This window comes from Desmodus rotundus, chromosome 8 (genome assembly GCF_022682495.2).
Source record: "Desmodus rotundus isolate HL8 chromosome 8, HLdesRot8A.1, whole genome shotgun sequence".
Classification (NCBI taxonomy): Eukaryota; Metazoa; Chordata; class Mammalia; order Chiroptera; family Phyllostomidae; genus Desmodus; species Desmodus rotundus.
The window spans coordinates 95,014-102,719 of record NC_071394.1 but is presented as its reverse complement, the minus strand read 5'-3'; the positions used below and the strand labels follow the sequence as shown (position 1 = coordinate 102,719).

At 41.6% G+C, this 7,706-nt stretch overlaps 1 long non-coding RNA gene across 2 annotated transcripts; it reads left to right on the top strand.

Annotated features, from left to right (window-relative positions):
* Positions 1 to 371: 371 nt before the first annotated feature.
* Positions 372 to 5,544, top strand: LOC123477852 (uncharacterized). Of its 2 annotated transcripts, none has more exons than XR_006652866.2 (3): positions 372 to 823; positions 2,531 to 2,799; positions 4,483 to 5,544. It is a non-coding gene; the product is annotated as an uncharacterized lncRNA (long non-coding RNA). The 2 variants fall into 2 exon arrangements; XR_006652865.2 differs by having other exon boundaries at positions 2,531 to 2,746; positions 4,483 to 5,543.
* Positions 5,545 to 7,706: the final 2,162 nt, after the last annotated feature.

The following is a 7,706-nucleotide window of genomic DNA, read 5'->3' as shown; positions in this document are numbered from 1 at the left end:
TTTTACTGCTTTAATCATCTGGAACCTCCTGGAAATGATCACCATTCTTAGAACTGACCAGCAGCTGACACAAGCAGGATATAATCAGACCAATACGTCTCTAGTCAACAAGTCCCTGAATGTCTAAAAGCCGTTAGAGTAACAGCCCCTCCTTTACCTTGAATAAGAATATATATCAATTAGACAGCCATAGAAATAAGAAGAGCTGGTTAGCTATTGAGCATATAGAAACAGTTACTATGAAGTTAAATTAGACAGCCATAGAAATAAGAAAAGCTGGTTAGCTACTAAGCATATAGAAACAGTTACTATGAAGTTAAAGTTTATAGTACACAGAGAAACATTTTAGACAGAAAAGATAGATAGCTAAGTTAGATACCACAAAGGCCTTATTGCCTCTGCTCAATCTACTGTATACTTTTGCCCTATGAACAATTTCTGAAAATGTGTAATCATCTGATTTATAACTCTCCTGGTTAAAATAATCTTTGTTCACTATAACTGAATCTATACAAACTTTGGTCGAAACAGTCCTTGTTTAATATATTTAAATCCATAGAAACTTTTGTACTTTTCCTGGTTACCTTTGTATTGATGTTTCTGCTTAACTGATCATGCTATACACTTGCAAATGTTAATCTATGCCAAAAAAGAAAATATAAACATCCATTTGTGCTTGCAATAAACGGAACAGAGCTTCACTGTCCTCTGAGGCGTGATGTCGTCTGTCTCCCATCGCCGACGCCTCATAGCACCTTCGGGACCCCCTGGACTCTGCTGCGGCTGGACCGAGGCAACTGGCGCCTGAAACAGGGACCTGAAGGTAAGCCCCCCCAAAGTTCAGTGAGGCTAGGATCTCGCCGTACGGGTGCTGCAGACCCCCTAGTGGAATAGGCTAGGTAAGGAGGGCGAGTAATCATAGGACATAGAGTCCAGAGAAAAGGAGAGGCTCTGTACTGAAGTCATTTAGTAATTAAAAACCTTTTTCAGAAGTTTTGAGCCATACTGAGCCTAAAGAAAGAGGGCTCGGTATTGAAATTGAAAACTTTTTAAGAAGCTAGGTGCCATACAGAGTCCAGAGAAAGAAAGAGGGCTCTGTAATTGAATTCATTCAGCATTTAAGAGTTGAGGCTATGGGACACACTGAGTCAATAGAAAGAGGACTGTTCATAGATATCACTAAGCATATGTTAAGAAAAAGAGGAATTAATGTAGCAACTAAGCAATTTAGAGAATTTTTTCATTTTGTTCAGGAATGTGCGCCCTGGTTCCCGGAAGAGGGATCAGTGAATTTAGAAACATGGCAGAAGTTAGGGCGAGATATGAAAACTTATTATACTCTTCACGGGCCAGAAAAGGTCCCAATAGATGCATTCTCTCTATGGAATGTTTTAAAAGACAGCTTTGACCCCATCCATGAGGCTGTTTGTTTAGCAAAACAAGTTACAGAGGAATCTATGCCCCTGCTAGTATCACTGCCCCCGCTCCTCCACTGACAGCGGAGAACAAAGAGGATCCTGAGGAATCCGAGGAGGAGGAAGAGGAGGAAGAAAAGGATGATATTCTGCCTCCCGACTATCAGGCTGAACTAGATGAGGCAGCAGCACCATATCATAATGATGATCTTAGTCCTTTTAACTTTGCTGTAAGAGCTTCCGCCCCACCAAGGAAAGATAATAGAAGAAAGATTAGACAAGTACCAACTAAAGTAGGTTTTCTAGGAGCCATAAAGCAGGCTAGAGAACAGGGAAAAAATTTAGGATGCTTCCCAGTGATTTGGGGATCCTCTTCTGAGGAAGCTCCTGTATGAGAACCACTGCCATTCAAGTTAGTAAAAGAATTGAAATTGGCTGTCAAAGAATTTGGCCGTACCTCTCCTTACACCATGCAATTAGTAGATTCTATTGCTAGTGAGTGGATGACACCCTTTGATTGGCAACAGACAGCAAAACCATGTCTATCTGCTGGACAATATTTACTATGGAAGGCTGATTATGAAGATAGAGCTAAACAGGTCGCACAAAGAGGTTTATTTAAGAAGTCACAAGACAAAATAACACTTTCTATGCCGACAGGCTCTGATGAATTTTACTCACCGCAGGCTCAGCTACACCTGCCAAAGGCGGCCTTAAAAGAGTTTTTGAAATTAGCAGTCACAGCTTGGCGGCAGCTTCCGGCTTCAGATATCAAAACAACTTTCTTAGGCAACATAAAGCAGGGCCCAGAAGAGTCTTATGAGGAATTTTTAGCTAAATTGGAGGACAATGTATCTAAAGCCATTACTAACCCTGAGGCTGCTGCATTAATTTTAAAACAATTAGCCTTTAAAAATGCTAACCCTACGTGCCAAGACTTATTAAGGCCTGTTAGAAGAACTGGTACTATTAGAGATTTTATAAAAACTTGCCTAGAGGCCTCGCCAGCCTACATACAGGTAATGGTTAAATAGAAAGATTTACTAACAGGACAGTGGAAAGGTCCTGATGTGTTATTAACATCGGGGCGAGGGTATGCTTGTGTCTTCCCTCAGGATGCAGATGCCCCCATTTGAATCCCGGTTCGGCTCATCCCACCTACACCAGAAGCAAAGGATGCCTCCACTCCTGTACCCAGTTCCTGATCGACACCTAGAAAAGGATGGGCCAGATTCGCTGATTCTGGAAGTTGCGAAGCTTCATCTCTCATCTTCTACTCAGCAGCTCATTACACCCCAGGCAAAAACCACCCAGAGGGCTGAGCTTCCTACGTGAGGACAAATCAAGAAGCTGACATCTAAAGCCACTAAAGTTGTTACTTTAGGTGGCCATCACCCGACCCCTGAAGCTATTTTTCTTGCTATGGTCGCTCTACTATCTGCTAAGATAGTTACTATTGAGGCTAATCAATCTTATTGGGCATATATGCCTAATCCTCCCCTTTTTCATCCCACACCCTGGGGAGAACAACACCTCAAGGTTTATACTAATAATTCTGATCTCCTTGGAGGTGTTCTGGACTCCTTCATTCAACATAGACAGATCCAGAATTTTACTTTTGAGGGCTATAGTGATGATGCTCCTTTGTGTTTCGTCACCCAAGGAGTTCCCCCTCCAGGGTGCTTACCTATTAATTATAGGACTTATATTACTGATTCTCCAATGAAAAACAACAAGAGATCTATTTGGGCTCTTAATATAGTCTCTCTAGGATATCATTCCTATAATGATACTATTAAAAATTTGACAAATTTTTCTCTCCTTTTAGAGTCATGTCAGCAAAAGTATTCAGAAAAAGATATATATTGGAAAAGTATTAATAAGCTTTCTGGATTTCCGAAATGGTTAGATTGCGGGTTTCCCCATGCAGTGATTACCCACTCACCTCGAGATACTGACTTGACCATATATGATTTCTCAGTATCCTCTCCTAATCATAATTATACTGGATATTTGCTCAAAAATACGGGGAGATTTTTCATTAATGGAACTAATATTTTTACTCCCCAGGAAACTCTCAGCCGATAGTTTTCTACTGGCTGGGTTTCTCCTATTTTCCAGAGCATCTCTTCTAATCATAATAGAACAATCTTGTACCCAGATTTATATAGACTTGTTGCAGCAACTGATATGATTCTTTTTAATAGGCCTTCTAAGAATACCACAGAAATCTATGCGGTACGAGCCTGTGTGAATACTCCCCATGCAATTTTAGTAGGGAAACCTAATATTACTAAGCATAATACTTCTTTCCATATTCGCTGTGAGCATTGTATTTTAACTAATTGCATTGATGCAGGACTGCCTAAGAATCAGACAACTTTTCTTATTGTCCACCAACCACCACATGTGTTATTGCCTGTTACCTTGAAAGGGGATTGGTACGAGGACACAGGATTGTATATTCTGCAAAAGTTAGATGCTTTGATTAGGCCTAAGAGGTTTATTGCAGCTTTAATTTTAGGAATTACTGCTTTAATTAGTATAATAAGTTCACTAACTCTCTCAACAACAGCTTTAGTTCAGGAAATTCATACTGCTAGTCATGTTAACCAACTATCTCATAATATTTCCTTAGCACTAATTTTGCAAGAAAAAATAGATAAGAAGTTAGAAACTAGAGTTAATGCTTTAGAAGACACAGTCATTTATTTAGGTAATCAGATTCAAAGTATTAAGACCCAGATGACCACTAAGTGTCATGCAGGTTTCAAGTGGATTTGTGTAACTCCTTACCCTTATAATAATAGTTCTGATCCCTAGGACAAGGTCAAAGCCCACTTACAAGGAATATGGCATGATACTTCCCTAGCTCCTGATCTTTCCCAACTTCAGCAGAATATTAGAGATATTAGTCATGCCCATCTAACCACCCCAGGGTCTGAGATAGCAGAAAGAATTTGGAAATCTATCCAGGATTCTGTTAATCCCACTATGTGGTGGTCCAATTTAATTCATATTGCAGTGACCGGACTCATTATTCTAATTCTCATTTTTATCTTTCCAGTCATCTTCCGAATAATCCTCTCTACTGTCAGGAAGACGTCTCTTGATCTTCGCACCTTTATCCTGAAAAATAAAAAAGGGGGAGATGCCACGTCCAGTTCCAGTACGGTCAACCATGTTGTTTGACAAAGTCCAGACATGGGGGATATGTCTTCAAAGAAGCGTATCCTGGCCCGGAGGACGTGGCATTACTTGGGATTTGCGTGTGATCTTGTTCTTTCTCTTTAATGGAATCTGCATTTTTACTGCTTTAATCATCTGGAACCTCCTGGAAATGATCACCATTCTTAGAACTGACCAGCAGCTGACACAAGCAGGATATAATCAGACCAATACGTTTCTAGTCAACAAGCCCCTGAATGTCTAAAAGTCGTTAGAGTAACACCCCCTCCTTTATCTTGAATAGGAATATATATCAATTAGACAGGCATAGAAATAAGAAAAGCTGGTTAGCTATTAGGTATACAGAAATAGTTACTATGAAGCTAAAGTTTATAGTACACAGAGAAACATTTTAGACAGAAAAGATAGATAGCTAAGTTAGATATCATATAAGCCTTATTGCCTCTGCTCAATCTACCGTATACTTTTGCCCTATGAACAATTTCTGAAAATGTCTAATTGTCTGATTTATGACTCTCCTAGTTAAAATAATCTTTGTTCACTATAACTGAATCTATGGAAACTTTGGCCAAAACAATCCTTGTTTAATATATTTAAATCCATAGAAACTTTTGTACTTTTCCTGGTTACCTTTGTATTGATGTTTCTGCTTAACTGATCATGCTATACACTTGCAAATGTTAATCTATGCCAAAAAAGAAAATATAAACATCCATTTGTGCTTGCAATAAACGGAACAGAGCTTCACTGTCCTCTGAGGCGTGATGTCGTCTGTCTCCCATCGCCGACGCCTCATAGCACCTTCGGGACCCCCTGGACTCTGCTGCGGCTGGACCTCGGCAGGCCACAAAGTCATTTCATTCCGCTCCCACCCCCGCCTGTCATGTGACTCCGGTCCCGCATACTTGTCATTAAAGTCATTGGATACCATTTTTAAAGACTCTGTTGTGACACCTGTCATACCTGCTTGCATTAAAAAAACTCATCAAAACTGGTGAATATTTGTGTGGCCATTTTCACACTGAAGATGGATGAACATAACATTTTTGGTACATTAGAATTTGTCATTTCCAGAAAGGTGCAAACGAAACTGTATGGCAAAAAAAGGTTTGTGGTGTGTATGGAGAAGGTGATGTGACTGACGGAATGTGTCAGAAGTGGATTGCCAAGTGTCACGCGGGAGATTTCTCGCGTGCAGCTGCCCCGCGGGTAGGCAGACCAGGTGCAGTGGAGAGCCACGCAGGGCAGACTTTAACTGAGGACAGATCACATTACAGCACGGGGGAGACAGGGGGCATACTCAAAGTGTCTGAATCAGCTTTCAAAAATTATTTGCACCAGCTTGGTTACGTTAATTGCGTTGACGTTTGGGTTCTGCAGAAGTTAAGTGGGGTGGAAGGGGACTTCTCTTGATTGCATTTCCACAACCGATTCTCTACGGAAACATAAGGAAAATGTTCCACTTCCAAGACAAATTGTGAGGGGGGATGAACGGTTGATATGTTAGAATAATGTGGAACGGGAGTGACTGAGGGAAACAAAGGAACCACCCCTGGCAGCTCCTCCAAAGGGTTGTCTTCCTTCAAAAGAGAGGATGTGTATGTGGTGGATTCCTGAGGGAGTCCTGCAGCAGGAGCTCCTTGTGGAAACCCAGTGGGTTACTCCCAGCAAGTACTGCTCCCCATCAGAGCAACTGAAAGCCGCCTGTGGTAAGGTGTTCAGCATTTGTCAGCAGAAGATGCAGAAGCTTCAGGATAAGGCAGGAGCGCACATGTTTCTTTGGTGACCAGGGAAAAACGGTTCCAGTCTGGCTGGGCAGTCCCGATTCATCCGCAGTCCTCAGCAGAGCTTGCAACTGTGCATGGCTATTTCATTCGGTCCTTCCAAATTTTCTTATTGGAGAGAAATTTATATTCCCTGGAAGACTGCAGAAGGCACCTGGAAGAGTTCTCTGCTGCAAAAGATAACAATGTTGGGGGACCATGGAATGGTGAAATTACCTGAAAGGTGGCAGAGGGCAGTGGAACAAAACAGGGAGGATGTTGTCTGGTCACATTGTTGGGGGACAATGAAAAGTGTGCCTGGCATCACCTCTCAGGGTAAAAAGCTAAGAAATATTTCAGCCCAGCCATTAGTGACAGATGTGCTGCATCTGTCGGTCTCTGCTGCCATCACGTGGTCATTTTGGGGAATGACACCTTAGTGAGTTCAGCAGGAAAAGTGGTTGATTCCAGTGAAATATCAACGACTTTTGATGGCAGTGGTATTTACAAATGCACAAGCACTGTCCAGTTACCTTGTAACTGGTATCCAGAGTAACGGCCAAGGGAGCAACAAGCGTGTTTTATGTGATGTTTCTTGGAACTGGCTTTGTATTATAATAGAGGCAGGATTTTACAAGTGCCAAGTGGGCTTGAGAGTCATTTGTGATTTGCTTTGTCTGTTTCAGCTTCCTTAAACAACACAGAGGTAAAGCTCATATATAATGCTGCTCTAAGAGATACAAAACAAGCAGAGTACAATACAAGGGCCATCATTGTATGTACGTGCCCTTCAGGACATGTCTTCGGGCTCTTTTCTCCACCTTGGGTGGACTTTGTTTACTATTTTAGGTTCCTTGCATGGGTGCAAAACTTGTGCATTTCCAGCTTCTGTTTGTACCCTGTGCATTCTAGGGCGAAGATTTCTTTCTCAAATTTCGGTATAGAGCATCTTTACCATCATTTATGTCAAGTCATTTTGTAATTCCAATGGTGGTTCATTTTGGAGCTTCTGTAGGAGTCTCTTTGGGAAGTCCTGAACAACAGAACTTTCTAGTCATCCATTCCCTGTGAATGCTAGGTTAAGTGTATGAGAGCAAAAAATATATTCTATAGGATTTCGAGGCTGCGATGCTGGTTGAAACTTGCCTTAAATCAGCTTGGTGAAAATGTCAGTTTGGCCTCCCACCCCATCACCTCGCTCTGGTCACTCATACTTGCCTTTAATGTCATTTGAAACCGTCTTGTTAGACAGCATCGTGACAGCTGTCATACCTGTTTGCCATACCCGAACACGACTGGTGGATGTGTGGGGGCCATTTTCACACTGAAGATGCACCAA